Here is an 18,621-nt window from a genome sequence, read left to right on the forward strand (position 1 = left end):
GTTGATGCCTCCAAGAGCCTGAAATTAACTGTGTGAAGTGTAGTGACCGTGTACTGAAAAGACAGTTTCATAACAACTTGAATGTCTAAATGACCAGGGACACTGGACCTCAGTTGAACAATCTCATCTGAAGGACGGCAGCTCCAACATTGGAGCGTCAGCCAAGAGTAAACCTGCCGAACACCTCAATGTTGGGCTTGAACCCACAATAGTCTGAATCGAAGGCGAGAGTGCCACCAACTGAGCCAGGATGAATGTGTCAACATGTAATAAAAAGGCTGAAAAGTTATCAAAAAGGCTGATGAGATGTTGGCCTTTATTTCAAGGGGCTGGAATATAAAGGAGTGGAAATGATGCTTCGATTATACAGAGCCTTGGTCAGATCCCATCCGGAGACTCTGCAGTTTTGGGCACCACACCTCAGGAAGGATATATTGGCTCTGGAGGGGGTGCAGCACAGATTTACTAGAATGATACCGGGGCTTAAATGATTTAAACTATGAGGACAAGTTGCATAAACTTGGTCTCTATTCCCTTGATTTTAGGGGGTGGAAGGGAGATCTACAACAACAACAAAAAGACATTTAATAATCCTTATACATTTATAGAGCTCCTTTCATGTCGGGAGGACGTCCCAAAGCGCTGAACAGTAAGGTGTCGGGGCCCGAGCATGGGGGAGGGGTGGTGTAGGGGTGAGGGAAGGCAGAGAGGTGGGAGGGAGAACAAAAACGCGGTCGAAGAGAAGGTTGAAGGAGGTTTAGGGAGGAAACGAGGCAAAGGGACCGTGGGATGGAGTTCCGGAGTGTGGGGGCAGAGAGGCTGAAGCCCACGGTATCAAGGTATCTAACAGAGGTTTTTAAACTAACTTTTAAACTAACAAAGGGATTTGATAGCGTAGATGAAGGTAAACCATTTCCTCTGGTTGAGGAATCCAAGACAAGGGAGCGTCATTTTAAAATTAGAGCCAGGCCAATTTAGCAGTAAAATTAAGAGGCAGTTTTTCGACGCAAAGGGTAGTGGAAATCTGGAAAAAGCTGTGAATCCTGGATTCCTTCACATCTTCAGGACTGAGGGGGGAAATAGATAACAACAACAACTTGGATTTATATTACCCACCCACCCACCCAGGCCCCCACACACTCACACACACACACCCACCCACCATGGCCCCCACACACTCACACACACACACACACCCAGGCCCCCACACACTCACACACACACACCCACCCACACACACACCCAGGCCCCCACACACTCACACACACACACACACACCCAGGCGCCCACACACTCACACACACCCACACACCCACCCAGGCCCCACACACCACACACACACACACCCCACCCACCCAGGCCCCACACACTCACACCACACACCCACACACCCACCCAGGCCCCACACACTCAAACACACACACACCACACACCCAGGCCCCACACACTCACACACACACACCACCACACCACCCAGGCCCCACACACTCACACACACACACACACACCCAGGCCCCTACACACTCACACACACACCCACACACCCACCCAGGCCCCCACACACTCACACACACACCCACACCCCACCCACCCCCCCACACACTCACACACACACCCACACACCCACCCAGCCCCCACACACTCACACACCACACACCCAGGCCCCCACACACTCACACACACACACCCACACAGGCCCCCACACACTCACTCACACCCACCCAGGCCCCCACTCACTCACACTCACCCAGGCCCCACAGACACTCACTCACACTCACCCAGGCCCACACACACACACACTCACACCCTCACACACACCCAGGCCGCCACACACTCACTCACACCCACCCAGGCCCCCCACACACACACTCACACCCACCCAAGCCCCCACACACTCACTCACTCACACACACACACCCAGGCCCACACACACACACACCCACCCAGGCCCCCACATACTCACAACCACCCAGGCCCCCACACACTCACACCTACCAAGGCCCCCACACACTCACTCACTCACACCCACCCAGGCCCCCCACACACACACTCACACCCACCCAAGCCCCCACACACTCACTCACTCACACACACACACCCAGGCCCACACACACACACCCACCCAGGCCCGCCACATACTCACAACCACCAGCCCCCACACACTCACACCTACCAAGGCCCCCACACACTCACTCACACACACACACCCAGGCCCCCACACACTCACACACACCCACACACACACCCAGGCCCCCACACACTCACACACACCCACACACCCACCCAGGCCCCCACACACTCACTCACTCACACCCACCCAGGGCCCCACTCACTCACACTCACCCAGGCCCCACACACACTCACTCACACTCACCCAGGCCCACACACACACACACTCACACCCTCACACACACCCAGGCCGCCACACACTCACTCACACCACCCAGGCCCCCCACACACACACTCACACCCACCCAAGCCCCCACACACTCACTCACTCACACACACACACCCAGGCCCACACACACACACACTCACACCCTCACACCCACCCGGGCCCCCACATCCACCACCCAGGCCCCCCCACACACACACACACCCACCCAGCACCCCCCCACCCCACACACACACACTCACATCCACCCAAGCCCCCACACACTCACACCCACCCAGGCCCCCACATACTCACACCCACCCAGGCCCCCACACACTCACTCACACACATACACCCAGGCCCTCACTCACTCACACCCAGCCATGGGCCCCACATACACACACTCACACCCTCACACCCACTCAGGCCCCCACACACTCACTCAGACCCACCCAGGCCCTCACACACTCACTCACACACACCCAGGCCAACACACACTCACACACACTTACACCCATCCGGGCAGACACACACTTACACACACACACTTAAACACGATTACATTCACCCTGGCCCCCACATACTCACACACACTTACATCCACCCAAGCAGAGACACACACTCACACACACTTATATTCTCCCAACCACACACACACACACACAGTCACACTCACATCTACCCAGGCCCACACACGCTCACACACATTCACATCCATCCAGACCCCCAGCCCCTTCAGCGGAGTTGGCAGAAAAGTGTAAATGCGGTTCGATATTCAGACGCCAGTCTGTTGAAAGGACGTTTTGGAAAAATAATCACCAAAGTAATCGCAGCAAAATATTTCTGCTGTAAGTGGAATTGAGAAAACTTGGAGCAATGATCGATCGGAGTGCATATCAAAAGAAAATAAAAACAGATTCCATGTTTTTCAGACGTTTATTTAATTAATTGTAATTAATTAATTGTAATTGTGTGCAATGAGTTAATCAATTATAATTAATCGACTGTCAATTACATAGAAACTTAGTAGGACTATGGGGGTGCGGTTCTGAACAATTTCTATTATAAAGTACATAAGAGACGCTGAGAGGATGGAGGGCAGTTTCACGAAGGTCACAAAATGATGCCTGTGATTGGGATTACAGCGACCAGGATTACCTTGAATCACTGTGGCTGTTCTCGATCAGTTTCAGGATTGGTTTGAAAACGTACGCCACCATCTTCTTCACCTCCTCCCTGAATTTTGTCTGTGTCACGGCATAGATACACGTGTTCGTGGCACAGCTTAAAAGCTGAAGCATGATTGAGGAATGATACAGGATGTAGACTGGGTCATTATAACCTGTGTAAGTAGAGTCTGCTACTTGCCCGTATATCACGTATACCACATAGGTCATCCAAAGTAAGATGAAACTGCCCGATATAGTGAAGAGCAAAACAATACATTTTTTCCTATTCTCTGTCTCCGCGTCATTATTATTCGCATTTTGATTTTGCCTGAGAAGACGTCTGCGGATTCTGTTGGCCACAATGATGTGTCTGATAGTCAGAACATTGAAGAGCAGAATCAGCAGATACGGAATAAATGGGACTAGAACGATGTCTATCCAATTAAACGCTGACCAAGCAGATGTCGTGTAGAAGCTGTGTTTGAGTTTGCAGAACCAGGGAACGTTGTTGGCTACGAAATAAGATTCATAGGCGAAGTACCAAGGGCTGTTGCTCAGGCAGCTGATCGCCCATATAATGCATATCAACACAGACGCCATTCTGTCGCTGCAATATTTCTGGAGCCTCTCACAGGAAATGATCACAAAGCGGTCAAATGTGAAAGCGACTGTTAGCCAGACGGAGCTGTGAGCAGCGGTAGCGAGCAGGAAGGTCCCGAAAGCGCACACGGGCGTCCAATCCAGGAACCCCACGGGAAAATACAGAAAATTAATCCGAGTTAATATCACGTCACTGATAACCACCAGCAGATCCGCCAATGCCATGGCAACCAGGTAACGGGTGACGCAGGTGGAGAGACCACACTTTCCCCGGGACAAGATCACAATCGCCAGCAAGTTACCTGCAGAATGACAATCACTGGTCAGACGCCACCTGATTTCTGGCTCCTACTCATTGCTGTAATTTATCTGAATTATATTCGGGAATGTAAACGTACAAATACCGTGGAACACCCACTCTGTTCCTGCAGCGACACACACCTCAGTATCGCTCACGGGAGGCCGAACAGCCAAAGCTTGGGGGACACCAGAGAATTGTTGGTGTATTACCGGGGTTTAGCCGATTGAAACTGGACACAGCCTGTCCGTTGAGAGCCTTCCCAGTTACGGTGACAGTAGCATGACCGGCTGGGACTGTCCTTGCTGGACCTTTGGCTTTCCAGGGTAAATGGCCCGAATGGGAACTGTCCCCGACCCTCCTTAACGGGATGTTGGTGAGTAGCTTCGTGGAGGAAAGAACCTGGATTGGATACCCCGCAGGGCGAAAAGTTGGGCAAGTTTCCTTCCTCCACGCAACCAGGTTTACATAGCGGTAAGTCGGAACCCGGCTGTTAGTCGATCGGTGGATCGCTTTTCCGTGGATAAAAATCTCTCCATAACAATAAATAAATAATAATAATTTGGTCACTCAATCCACGACTGTTTGTGGGACGCGGCTCTGAGCAATTGGCTGCCGGGGTTTGGCCCCCAAAACATACAATTTGTCAATTCGTTTTGCAGTATTTTCTGCCCGATGACTTACCGAACCCACCAACGATTGCAAGAATAGGGTAGAAAATGTACATAATCTGGAAGATGATTTCTGTCTGATACACCTTTTCTGAGAAGCTGTGATATTTCTTCATCATGACGGACCTGATGCGGACAGGCACTGGTGCATCGAGTGAAGCCTCATTTATACAGGAGTCAAACTCCTTTGAGCTCAACAAACCGCTGAGCTTCACATTACTCACAGTCAATGGAACAAACACATGACGACATTCGCACCAACCATTCCCACTCGAACAACTAATAACTCTCTTGTAAGTCTTAACTAGTTTACGCAGAAGCTACAGCGTGGAAACAGCCATTCGGCCCAACTAGTCAACGCCAATGTTTTTACTCCGACATGATTTCCTAACCATGACACAGCAAGATTTCACGCTACACTACAGGACACCACAAAGGACCCCAATTTGTGGGGTTTGCTCCCTCACACACCCTTCTTTTCCTTTCTTCCTCATCTTTCTATCTCGCTGCCCCTCCAGTGCATCTCTATTGTCTGTTTTAACCACTATTTTGGACAGCGAGTGGCACATTCTCAAACCGATGCGTGACTTGAACTCAGAACCTACAGATACACAGAGTTACAGGGAGTTACAGAGTAAATGCATACAGACAGACAAGAAGAAGGATATTCACAGACAGAAGGAGACAAACTAAGTCAGAGAGATACAAAAAAGTAGAGACACACAAAGATCGACAGACAGAGACAAGCCTAAATAGATACAGATAGAGATATACACAGACAGACAACAACAACAAGATTGCATTTATAGAGCGCCTTTCACGTCGGGAGGACGTCCCAAGGTACTGGACAGTTGGGTCAGGACCCGAGCATTGGGGGGAAATGGTCAGGGTGAGGGGAGGGAAGGGAGGGAGCGAGGAGGGGGTAGAGAGCCGAGAGGGGAGCTGAAGGCGCGGTCAAAGAGAAAGGTCTTGAGACCGGCCTTGAAGGAGGAAAGGGAGGAAGCGGCGAAGGCACTGGGGTGGAGTTCCAGAGCCTCGGAGCTGAGAGGCTGAAGGCCCGGCCACCGATGGTAGGGCGGTTGGGGCGGGGGATGTGGAGCAGACCGGAGCCAGAGGAACGGAGGGTACGGGCAGGTAAGTCGGGGGATAGTAGGTCGGAGAGGTAGGAGGGAACGAGGCCGGGAATGGCCTTGTAGGTGAGGATGAGGATCTTGAATTCGATCCTCTGGGGGATGGGGAGCCAGTGAAGGCGAGCGAGGTGGGAGTGAGGGTGAGGTCGAGGGTGAGGGCGAGGGTGGGAGTGATGTGGTTGCGGTGTCTGGTGCGGGACAGTACACGAGCTGCAGAGTTCTGAATGACCTGCAGTGTGGAGGGAGGTGGCGGGAAGGCCGGCGAGGAGAGAGTTCCCATAGTCCAGCCTTGAGGTGATAAAGGCGTGGACCAGAGTTTCAGCCGCGTGAGGGGTGAGGTAGTGCCGTAGCCTGGCGATGTTCCGGACATGATGGAAGGCGGTGCCAGTTGTGGTGCGGATATGAGGAAGAAAGGACAGCTCAGGGTCGAACAGAACCCCGAGGTTCCTGATGGCTTTGAGAGGTGGACAGTGCGGCCTTGGATGCTGATGGTGTCGTCGCCTGAGGTGCGGAGGCGCTGACGTGAGCCAATCAGGAGGGCCTCAGTTTTGCGCACGTTGAGCTGAAGAAAGTTGTCTCCCGTCCAGGACTCGATGTCGGACAGGCAGCTGTCAGGACATCGGTGGTCGTGGAGTTGAGGGTAGAGGAGGAAAGGTAGAGTTGGGTGTCATCCGCATACATGTGGGAGTGAACCCCATGTCTGCGGATGATGTCACCACAGGGGGAGCATATAGAGGGTGAAGAGGAGGGGACCGAGGACAGAGCCCTGAGGGTCACCACACGAGACAGTGCGGGGGGTGGAGGAAAAGCCGTTTGTGGAAAACACAGACAGAGAGATACATAGAGAGAGAGGGAGATACAGTGAGACTAAGAGAGATGCACAAAGTTAGAGACACACACACAACCAGAAAGAAAGAAAGACAGAGAGGTACACATAAACAGATAGAGCAATAGACACAGGTAGAGAGAGAGACACACACACACACACACAAACATGCATACAGACACACAAACATTCACGCACACAGATAGGCAACAACAACAACACAATTATATTTATACAGCGCCTTTCATGTCGGGAGGACGTCCCAAGGCGCTGGACAGACAGAGTTATGGACCCGAGCTGAGGGTCGGGGTGGGGGAGAGTGGTGGAGGGCAGACGTGGGGGGAAGCAGGGAGATGGAAAGCACGGTCGAAGAGGAGGGTCTTGAGGTGGGTCTCGAAGGTGGCGAGGAACGGGACAAGACAGAGGGACTGTGGGATGGAATTCCAGAGGATGGGGGCAGAGTGGAGGAAGGTTTGCCCACCGATAATGGGCCGAGCGAGGCAGGGGCCGTGAAGCACGCCGGAGCCCGCTGAGCGGAGGGAGCGAACAGGGTGGTAGGGGGAGAGGTCGGAGGGGTGGTGGGGGGAGCAAGGCCATGGAGGGCTTTGAAGATGAGGACCAGGATCTTGAACAGTACCCTTGGTGTGATGGGAAGCCAGTGGAGTCAGGCGAGGATGGGGGTGATGGGGTCACGTAGCCTGGTGGAGGGAGGAGTTGGCGAGGCCGACAAGCAGAGAGTTTGCATAGTCGAGCCTCGATGTAATGAAGGCGTGTGTAAGGGTATCGGTGGCCTGTGGTGTGAGACAGTGTTGGAGTTGGGCAATGTTGCGGGGGTGGGGAAGGCAGAGCGGGTCATGACGCAGAGGTGGGGTAGAAAGGATAGTTGAGGGTCAAACAAGACCCCAAGGTTGTGGACTGGCTTAGCAAAGTGGAGTGTGCAACCGTGGATGGTGATGCTGAGGTGTGTGTCTTCATTTGTACGTGTGAGTTTATGCGTATGTGTGCTCACACGCACGCACACACGTGCAGATACACATGTAAAATGATCCCCGTCCCTCCCTCATAGTCGGGGAAAACACCGACCTTCCCGGCTCTCGCTGTCGGGGGCAGGAGGATGGGAAGTGACGTGAGATCTTTACGTTGGCGGTGCCCTGTGTCACTGCCAGGAGACACTCCTAAGCTTCCCGCTGCCCGTCCGACCGAGAATCCCGATTCCCACATCCCGCCATCAGTGACTTAATCCGGATCAAACGGGGATTAAACCCATCTGGTCCGGGTGTGGGCGTGGGTTTGGGAATCTCCTCTCTGAGCACCACCCGCCGCAGTGAAACTGGAGGAAAGATCTCCTGGATTCTCGTTATGTGTCAGACAATTTATTGTGAGCAATATTTACACATTGGGTACAATCCGGACACAAACCAATAGAAACCTGACGTCAACAGACAGCCCTGGACCCAGAGACCTGCCCGGTCTGGCCACAGCCCATCCACGCTCCGGAGCTGCTGGAGGTGGCGCTCTCCTGAAGGGCCAAAGGTTTGAACACAGACAGACAAACACCTTCTAGAGATCAGAGAGTGGTCCCGTGGAGACATCACTGGGACACACGCGGGTTAGACTGGGGATGAGATAGTTCAGTGTGTCTGAAAGGCAGGAAAGCTCCCAACTGTGACCTCGATTGCTAAGCACGGAAACTCTCCTCGCGCTCAACGCAAAAGCCCTGTACAGTTAGCGGCCGGGCTGGTCTGTGGTGAGGTGACGGGCGCCATCACTCGTCGTGTTTCCATCTCCAGCTTCATTCCAGGATCTGTAAGTTCCCCCAGAGCTTGGCATCTTCTCCTGCATTCAACTTTCCCCCCCCACCCCACCCACCACATTCCCCCACCCATAACATCACCCCCCACCCCACCCGCTACCATATCCTTCCCCACCACAATCCACTCATTTCCCCAGATTCCACCCCAATACGCCCCCCCACTCACACTCCCCATCGCCCCCCCACATTCCCACCCCATCGCCCCCCCACATTCCCACCCCATCGCTCCCCCACATTCCCACCCCATCGCCCCCACACATTCCCACCCCATCTCCCCCCAGCGCCCATCTCTTTCCCCACTGCTACCCCCATCCCCCACCCCTTCTTCCATCCTATTCCCCACCCACATCCCTTGTCCACCTGCTCCCACCCCATTCCTCCACCCCGCTCTCATCCCATTCCTCTCCTTCTGACCCAACCTCATTCCTTCCTGTACCAGCTCCCACCTCATTTGCCCCCACCTCCTATTGTCCTAAACAACAGAGCGTGAATCACGTGGAAACTGAGTTAAACCCACGTCGCTGTTAATCGGTTATAACCCGCAGATTCTCAGTGGCTCTGAGTTTTTCCCGTCATCATTATACGATGGACTGAAGAGAGGATAAAGTTTCTCAGTGAAAGTTTGGGTGAAAGTGTGGAGATGAGCCATGTTGTCAGCATTGTAAAATGACACCTGTCCCTCCTCATAGTCCAGGTAAACCCCGACCTTCCCGGGTCTCACTGTCAGGTGCAGGCGGGTGGGGGGTGACGTCACAGCCTCATAGACCTCGCCCCCCAGCCACACACCCCACACCCCACCCTCTGGTGTCCATGTGATTGGTTGTTTCCTGTTGACAGACTCTCTGGCCAATCCCACAATCCACTGTGTCTTGTTGACCACCTGCACCTCCCAGTAATGTCTCCCTGATGTGAAGCCCTCAGATCCCAGGACAATGGGACACTTACTAAACCTCTTCGGGGAGTCAGGGAGTTGATGTTGTTTGTCTCCGAGTCTCACACTGGTCCGGTCCTCAGACAGGATGAGCCGGGGATGGGCTGTGTCAGGATCCAGAGTCAAAGCGGCCGGAGCTGAGACAGAGAGAGATAGAAAACAACACAAAGTGGAGTGAGGGGGTCACGGAGCAGGGGGGCTGCAGGACCGAGGGCGGGCACTAGGGGGCGATGTGTGAGATGGTGACAAATCCACATCAGAGGGTTAGTTGCTGAATACAGGATAACAACAACAACAAAATGACATTTATAGAGCGCCTTTCACGTCAGGACGTCCCAAAGCGCTGAACAGTCAAGTGTCAGGGCCCGAGCATAGGGGAGGGGTGGTATAGGGGGGAGGGAAGGCAGGGAGGTGGGAGGGAGACCAAAGGCACGGTCGAAGAGAAGAGTCTTGAGATCGGCTTTGAAGGAGGCAAGAGAGAAAGCGAGGCCAAGGGACTGTGGGATGGAGTTCCAGAGTGTTGGGGCAGAGAGGCTGAAAGCCTGGGCACCGGTGGTAGGGCAGGTCGGGCGGGAGACATGGAGCAGCCGGAGCCCACTGAGCGGAGGGAGCGGGCAGGTTGGTAGGCAGTCAGCAGGTCAGAGGTAGGAGGGGGCGAGGCCATGGATGGCCTTAAAGGTGAGGACGAAGATCTTGAACTCGATCCTCTGGGTGATGGGGAGCCGGTGGAGTCGGGCGAGGGTGGGAGTGACGGGGTCGGGCGAGGGTGGGAGTGACGGGGTCGGGCGAGGGTGGGAGAGATGGGGTCGGGCGAGGGTGGGAGTGACGGGGTCGGGCGAGGGTGGGAGTGACGGGGTCGGGCGAGGGTGGAGTGACGGGGTCGGGCGAGGGTGGGAGCGACGGGGTCGGGCGAGGGTGGGAGTGACGGGGTCGGGCGAGGGTGGGAGTGACGGGGTCGGGCGAGGGTGGGAGTGATGGGGTCGGGCGAGGGTGGGAGTGACGGGGTCGGGCGAGGGTGGGAGTGATGGGATCGGGCGAGGGTGGGAGTGATGGGGTCGCGGAGCCCGGTGCGTGTGAGGACACGAGCTGCAGAGTTTCGGATGACCTGCAGTTTGTGGAGGGAAGCGTTGGGAAGGCCGACGAGGAGGGAGTTCCCGAGGTCGAGCCTCGAGGTGACGAGTGCGTGGGTGAGGGTCTGGGCAGCCCGAGGGGCGAGGCAGTGGCGGAGGCTGGCAATGCCGCGGGGGTGGTGGTTGTCGGCAGTGCCGGGCGTGGTCGACAGCACCGACCGTGTACCGCCGCCAGGCCGCCAGCAGAGGGCGCTGCTCGAACGTGCGACCAGGAGTCGCTGTGGGTTCAAACGCTCCCACAGCGCCACCTGCTGACCGCGACACTGTGACTCCCAGTTGCTGAGACGTCTCAAAGCGCTTCACAGGATACGCCGCGGAGGGAGTCGAAGGCGTATCTTGTGGACGAAACCCGGCGGCGAATTACGCACAGCAGCGTCCCACAAACACTCGGGGATTGAAATGACTAATTTATTATTATTATTATTATCAGTTTTGAAGAGATTATTACCCCCGGAAAAGTTATTCCCCCAATTGACTGACAGCCAGGTTCCCAATCGCTGCTTAGCAAACAGAGGCGTGTGCGCCGAGTAAGGAAACTCGCCCAACGTTTCGTCCTGCCCGGGATTCGAACCCAGGTCTCTCGCGTGCGAGCCGAGTGCTCCAAGCAGCCACCTGCCGGCCTCCACAAGCGTAGGAGCCTTGACCTCACGTCCCTGTCATCTCACCTCACAGACGGCAAGGCCCGGCTTAGCCCAGACTTCCTGCAGCTGAACGTGGACAAGACGAAATCCGTTCTCTTGGGAGGCTCCTGCCGATGTCTTCCCTTCTGCGGTTCAGACTGCCTCACCCTACCCGATGCCTCACCGAGCCCTTGCGCGCCTTAGGCATTTCGGGTTCGATCCCCAGCCAACCCTCGTGCCCATATCGGGTCCCTGGCAAGGACGGCTTTCCTCCACCACCGTCGCATTGCCCGACTCCATCTCTCCCCGAGTCCCTTCGCCTTGCATTCTCTCTCCCCATTTTCAGGTTACCCTTGAAGACTTCCTCCTCCCCCCGTGCCTATGGCCCGGTATCGGGCAATGCCACTGTTAAACACCCCAGCGTAAAGGACGCTAGATAAATACAGGCTGCTGTTCTCGCTAGAATCATAGAATCTGACAGCACAGGAGGTGTCCATTGCGCCATCATGCCTGTGCCGTCTCTTTGAAAGAGCTGTCATAAATTCCCGGACCCTCGCTCTTACCCCGTAGCCTTGCACCTTTTTAAAATTCCTTCCCCCATTCTTTTGGAAGCTAATATCGAATCTGCTTCCACCGCTCTTTCACACGGTGCGTTGCACAATGTAACAACTCTACGGGTAAAACATTTCCTTCTGCCAATTATCGTAAATCTGTGTCCTCTGGTTGCCGACCCACACAACACACCAGAGGGAAGAAGTTCTCCCTATCTACTGTATCAAAACCCTTCATAATTTTCAACACCTCTATTAAATTTCCCCTCAACCTTCCTGCTCTGAGCAGGACAACACCAGCTTCTCTAGTCTCTCCAAACAACTGTAGGCCCTCATCCCCGGTACCATTCTGGTCAATCTTCTCTGCGCCCACAGACCTGACATCCTTCCAATTTTGTGGTGCTCAGAATTGGACACAATACTCCATCTGAGGCCTAACCAGCTATTTGTAAGGGTTGTCCAAAATTCCTTGCTTTTCTATTCTATACCTCTATTTCTGAAACCAAGAGTAAAAAAGAGCCATGTGCTGTGTCCATGCGGTGGCATTTCATTACTGCCAATACAAAATTACATTTGTGTCGCACTTTCACTTCAGGAGTATGCCAGAACTCACTGAACAGTCAGGGAATTGGACGTACCTGGGCTGATGCTGTGTATCATCTGTCGCCAGACTGTGTACTGCACAGGCCCTTTGTGTATCCCCACAAGTGGATCCTTCTCGGACACTGACAGCACGAAAACCTCCTCACTGAACCTGAAATAAGAGACATCACATTGTAAGCGGAAACGACAGGTAGTGTTTGGCTCGTGTATTAAATTCTGGGGATATTTTGTGAAGAACGTTTCATACCTTCTCTTGCGAGTTGCTTTCTCCTAATGAAATAAAACACAGGCAGATCTGAGTTCACACTGAGACACAACATTGTAAACTCACAGATACAGAGAACAGATTTCTACAGCACACAGTTAAGTGTCATTATTGCAGGAATATTAGACTCTGAATGATGTCTCCAAAAGCCAGACAGTTAAGATCTGGAGCCACTAGAAAGTGCTGTTTGTATGAGGTTTTATTACCTCTGGAGTTTCCATGTGTAGGTGGGAAGTATTCTCATTTCGGTTTGGAAACTCTTAATAAATAAAACAGTGCTTGCAATTGATATACCATATATATCACATGATTATGACATCTCAAAGTCCTTCACAGGTTAAGTGCATATATTTGTAGATTGAATGACCAAATTATTATCATTATTTGTTTCTTTTGGGGGAGGGGATTATAATCCCCAGAAAAGCGATCCACCAGTCGATAAACAACCGGTTTACTGCTTGGTAAACTGAGGTGTGTGGAGTAAGGAAACTTCCATCCCCGCCAGACAATCAAACCCAGGTCCTCTGGCTTAATAATAACAATCCTTGCATTTGATATAACGCTTTTCACGTCAGGAGGACGTCCCAAAGCGCTTCACAGAACACACTGTAAAGTGAATTGACTGTACATTTGTGGGCGAACGCGGCAGCCAATTGCGCACAGCAATGTCCCACAAACAGTCGTGGATTGAAAATGACCAATTTATTATTGTTTTGGGTTTTGGAGGGATTATTATTAGGCTCTGTGTGGAGTAAGGAAACTTGCCCAAGGTTTCGCCCTCTGCCGGGAATTGAACTCGGGTTTCTCGCTCGCAAAGCGAGTGCTCTAACCACTGAGCTACAAGCTTGCAAGGTAACCATGCTAACCACGACACGGCAAGACTCTACAAGCACGGAGATGGGTTTGCACACGTGTCAGACACCCCGCTAACCAAAAACACAGATGCACAGACACACACCTCACACTCTCAGACTCGATCACTTACAGATACTCACCTGTGGTTGCAGTAAATAGAAAGTTAACAGGATTACACTGCAATTAGTAGGTAAATGATAACATTTTCACACAGATAACTAAATGTTAATCCCAGGATAACCACAGCTGAAGTGTCCCCGGATGTTGGCAATGGAGAGGACACCATCGGCCCTGGGACTGACTGATGTAGATTTAGGTCCTTCACTGAGTGACAGGAGCAGAAACTCCAGCAGAACATACCAATGTCGGAAATAAAGCGGACCCTGTACTGGGAATGTCATTAGATGGGAAAATGTTACCAGTGGAGTTCCATGGAGGTGTATTTGGGGAACACTTTTGTTTAAACTCTGTGACCCCCATCTCCCCCCCATTCTCCCCCGACTCCAATTGGCTTCCTATCTTTCAGAGGCTCCAGTTCAAGATCCTGGTCCTCACATACAAAGCCCTCCATGGTCTCGCCCCACTCTAGGGAGGGAAGGGAGGGAACTGGACTACGAGGAGTTACTCAGTAAATTGGGCAACTTCACGCTGGAAACGAGAAAATTGAAAGACGACATGATTGCTGCTTTAACATTCTAAAGCGGTTATATAATATAGATCATGACAACTTGTCCAGAACAGTAAAACCAGAGGATACGCGGCCTGTGATTGAAGGGGGGTAAACTCAGAGAGAACCGACGCAAACATTATTTCAGTGAGTGAATAGAAACCCTGTTCAACAGGCACCGCAGGGAGATGGTTGAAGCAGGAAGTGTTCATTCTTTCAAACCACAGAATAGATAGTTTACTTTTAATAATAACAATCCTTGCATTTGATATAGCGCTTTTCACGTCTTCCAGACGTCTCAAAGTGCTTCACAGAGTAGACTGTAAAGTGAATTGCTGTATATTTGTGGGCGAAATGCGGCAGCCAATTGGGCACAGCAGCGTCCCCACAAACTGTCGTGAATTGAAGTGACCCAAGTTATTTTTTTGAGGGATTATTATTTTAGGTAATATCATAATGGCATATAGTACATAACTAGTACGGCACTTGTGTGCACGTGACCCCAGGAAGGTGGAAAGCGAACTGGATGGACATTGGTCAGCATTCATTCTGTTCTTATGTCATATATTCAATAAAATACTGACTTGTGCAACAGTCACTTTGACTTTCTGCTCCAAACTGTGTGCAACTTTTACTGAACTAAACTATAATTTCATCTCCTTACCTGCAGAAAGGTGAGTTCGTCTCTCTCCATCTGTTTCTGTAACTCCGAGAGCTGCTGCTGAATAGAACTTAACTTGCCCTGAATCTCTCGCAGATTTGTCCTCATTCGGTGTACGATCTCCTCCTCTCGCCGTTTGAACTCTCGGATCGCACGCTGCTCTCTGTCGGTCAGGCTCTGGTGCATCTTAGCAAACTCAGCCGTGATGTGGGTCTGCAGACTGCTCGCCTGTTCCTGCAAAATCAAGCGTCAAGATGTCACACCGTGTGCACAGGTAAAGAGAGACACACCGAGAGCCCAGATCTTACACCGTGTGCACACGGCAAAGAGAGGCACACGAACCGAGAGCCCATACATCACACCGTGCGCACACGGCAAAGAGAGGCACACGAACCGAGAGCCCAGACATCAGCCCCGACCCAACTTACCTTCACCTGCGAAATCTTCAGCTTCTGTTTAGCTTCAGCTTCCAGAGCGGTGGCCTTCCTCTGCGTGAGAGAAGCTAAGGAGGATTTCACTTGGTCCTGGAATCAAACCGAAACCGTGAGAAAAACAAAAACCTCACTTAAAACAAAAGAAACTAGAGAAGTGGGTCAGGCGGAGCCGAGCCGAGCCCGAGCGGCGGCTTTCGTACCTTGCAGATCTGCACGGCCTCCTGTATGGGGAGGAAGCTGTGGTTCCTGTGCTCTCGGGCGTCTCTGCAGACCAGACACATCAGCTTCTGGTCCGTCTCGCAGAACAGCTTCAGCTCCTCCCGATGCTCCTCGCAGCGGAGCCTTCTCCCCGCCTGCCCCCCCCCGCCAGCGCCCCCGACCCCCACCCCACCGCCCCCGACCCCTGCCCCACCGCCCCCGACACCCGCCCCACCACCCCCGACCCCTGCTCTACCGCCCCCGCCCTCGACCCCCGCCCCACCGACCCCTGCCCCACCGCCCCCGCCCCGACCCGCCCCACCACCCCCGACCCCTGCTCTACCGACCCCGCCCCCGCCACACCGACCCCTGCCCCACCGCCCCAGCCCCCTGCCCCACCACCCCGACCCCTGCTCTACCGCCCCCGCCCCCCGCCCCACCACCCCCGACCCCTGCTCTACCGCCCCCGCCCCGCCCCCACCGCCCCCGACCCCAACCCCCGCCCCACCGCCCCCCCCCCGCCACGGCCCCGCCCGCCCCGGGCTCAGGCTGAGCTCCCGGGCTTTGTCCGACAGGTTGGCCAGGGTCTGGCTGGCCCGGAGGTTCCTCTCGGGGAAGGTCTGCTGACACACGGGGCAGGAGTGGGCCCCCCCCCCCCCTCCCCCCCGCGCCCCTCCCCCCAGCAGCCGGTGATGCAGCAGCGGCAGAAGCTGTGGCCGCAGCCCAGGATCACGGGGTCGGCGAACAGCTCGAGGCAGACCGGGCAGGTCAGCTCCTCGGTCAGGGTGCGGTCCAGCGCCGGGGCCCACATTCCCGGCGGCGGCTCCGGCGGCGGCGGCGGCTCCTCACAGCGACAGCGACAGCGACTCTCACTTGGAAGCGCCACTGCGGCTCCTCCCAACAGCACCGCCTCCGCTCGGCTCCCGCCCCCTGTGAGGGGGAGGGGCTGAGGGGGAGGGGCTGAGGGAGGGAGGGAGAGCGTGAGGGGAGGAGGGAGAGGGCAGGGGAGGGAGGAGGGGGAGGGGAGGGGTGAGGGCGGAGGGAGGGAGAGAGGGGTGAGGGTGAGGGGGAGGGGGGGAGGGAGGAGAGGGGGGAGGAGGAGGGGGAGGGGAGCGGGTGAGAGCGGAGGGGAGGGAGGGGGAGGGGGAGGGAGAGAGGGGGGGAGGGGGAGGGGAGGGAGGGGAGGGGCGGAGGGGGAGGGGGGAGGGGGGAGGGGGAGGGAGGGAGGGGGGGAGGGGGAGGGGGGGGGGGGGGGAGGGGAGGGGGGAGGGGGAGGGGAGGGGGAGGGAGGGGAGGGGGAGAGGGCGGAGGGGAGGGAGGAGGGGGGAGGGGAGGGGAGGGGAGGGGGGGGGAGGGGGAGGGGGGAGGGGGAGGGGGGGAGGGAGGGAGGGGGGAGGGGGGAGGGGGAGGGAGAGAGGGGGGGAGGGGGAGGGGGAGGGGGAGGGGGGAGGGGAGGGGGGGGCGGAGGGGAGGGGGAGGGGGAGGGAGGGGGAGGGGGGGAGGGGGAGGGAGGGAGGGGGAGGGGGGAGGGGGTGAGGGCGGAGGGGGAGGGAGGGGAGGGGAGGGGGAGGTGAGGGCGGGAGGGGGGGGAGGGAGGGGGGGAGGGCGGAGGGGAGGGAGGGAGGGGGTGAGGGGGAGGGGGAGGGGGGAGGGGGAGGGCGGAGGGGGGGGGGGGAGGGGGAGGGGGAGGGAGGGAGGGGGTGAGGGCGGAGGGGAGGGAGGGGAGGGAGAGGGGGAGTGTACGAGGAGCCGCTCAGCCGGAAGGCGGCAGACGGAGAGAGAGAGAGAGAGGGGGGGCGGAAGTGACTCGGCAGAGGGGCGGAAGTGACGGGAGGGCGGGATGAGGGGCGGGTGGGCGAGCGGAAGTGACGCGACCCCGCGCGCGGGGGGAGGGGGGGCGGGTCCGCGAGTGGCGCGGTGACCTCCGCGTGACGTCACGGTTTTTTTAGAAACAACACACAAGAGTTAAGAAATTTCAATTTGAAAAAAAAACACCAAAGAAAAGTTTTTTCCGTTATTTATTGATTTGTTTATTGATTGTTTTTGAAACCCGACAACAACGCCGCCGCCGCCGCCAGCGACAGCGACAGGAACGACGACGACAACAACGACGACGACAGCAACAGGAACGACGACGACAACAACGACGCCGACGACGACAACAACAACGTCAACAACAGCGGCCCGGCAGCCCCTGGCACCGCCACCCCCGGGCCACGACCTGGGAGGCCGAGCCCACGGGCTGATGCCGTCCCGCTGATCGCCCGCCCCCCCGCCCCCGGTCTCCCCGCGCGCGTTTTGGCTGCCGCCCCGACCGAGCCTCCCCCTCCCCCTCCGCTCTAAATGAATGTCTCTCCTCCCGACCCCCTCTATCCCCTACTCGCACTCTGTCCTTCTCTCCCCCCCCCCCACCTCTCTCCCCTGGACCCCATCACCACCTCCCTCTGCTCCAGCCTGGGCAGCCTCCGCTGGGCCCATCGTGGCTCCAGGCACTGGCTGTCCCAGAGCAGCGACCCCAAGTGTCCCATCATTCACTCCCTCCGCACAAACCACCTCCTTCAGGCAAACACAACTTCCCCCTCCGTCATACGTACCCTCCCCAACTCCCCACTCCCCCCACACTCCACAGCCATCTCTCCTGTACACCCTAAAATCCTCTCTGTATCACTCTCTCCTCCCACCAGCAAACCCACCCGCATTTCCCTCCAAAATGTCCATTCCCTCTCACATAAAGCCCTCACCATCCACGACCTCGTCCTGGACGAGCAACTCGACATTCTTGGGCTCACAGAAACTTGGCTCTCCCCCAATGACCCCGTCCCCTT

General features: G+C 55.5%; 1 pseudogene; it reads right to left on the minus strand.

Annotated features, from left to right (window-relative positions):
• Positions 1–9,197: 9,197 nt before the first annotated feature.
• On the minus strand, positions 9,198–18,274 carry LOC103190547 (annotated as a pseudogene).
• Positions 18,275–18,621: the final 347 nt, after the last annotated feature.

This window comes from Callorhinchus milii, unplaced genomic scaffold (genome assembly GCF_018977255.1).
Source record: "Callorhinchus milii isolate IMCB2004 unplaced genomic scaffold, IMCB_Cmil_1.0 Scaffold30, whole genome shotgun sequence".
Taxonomy (NCBI): Eukaryota; Metazoa; Chordata; class Chondrichthyes; order Chimaeriformes; family Callorhinchidae; genus Callorhinchus; species Callorhinchus milii.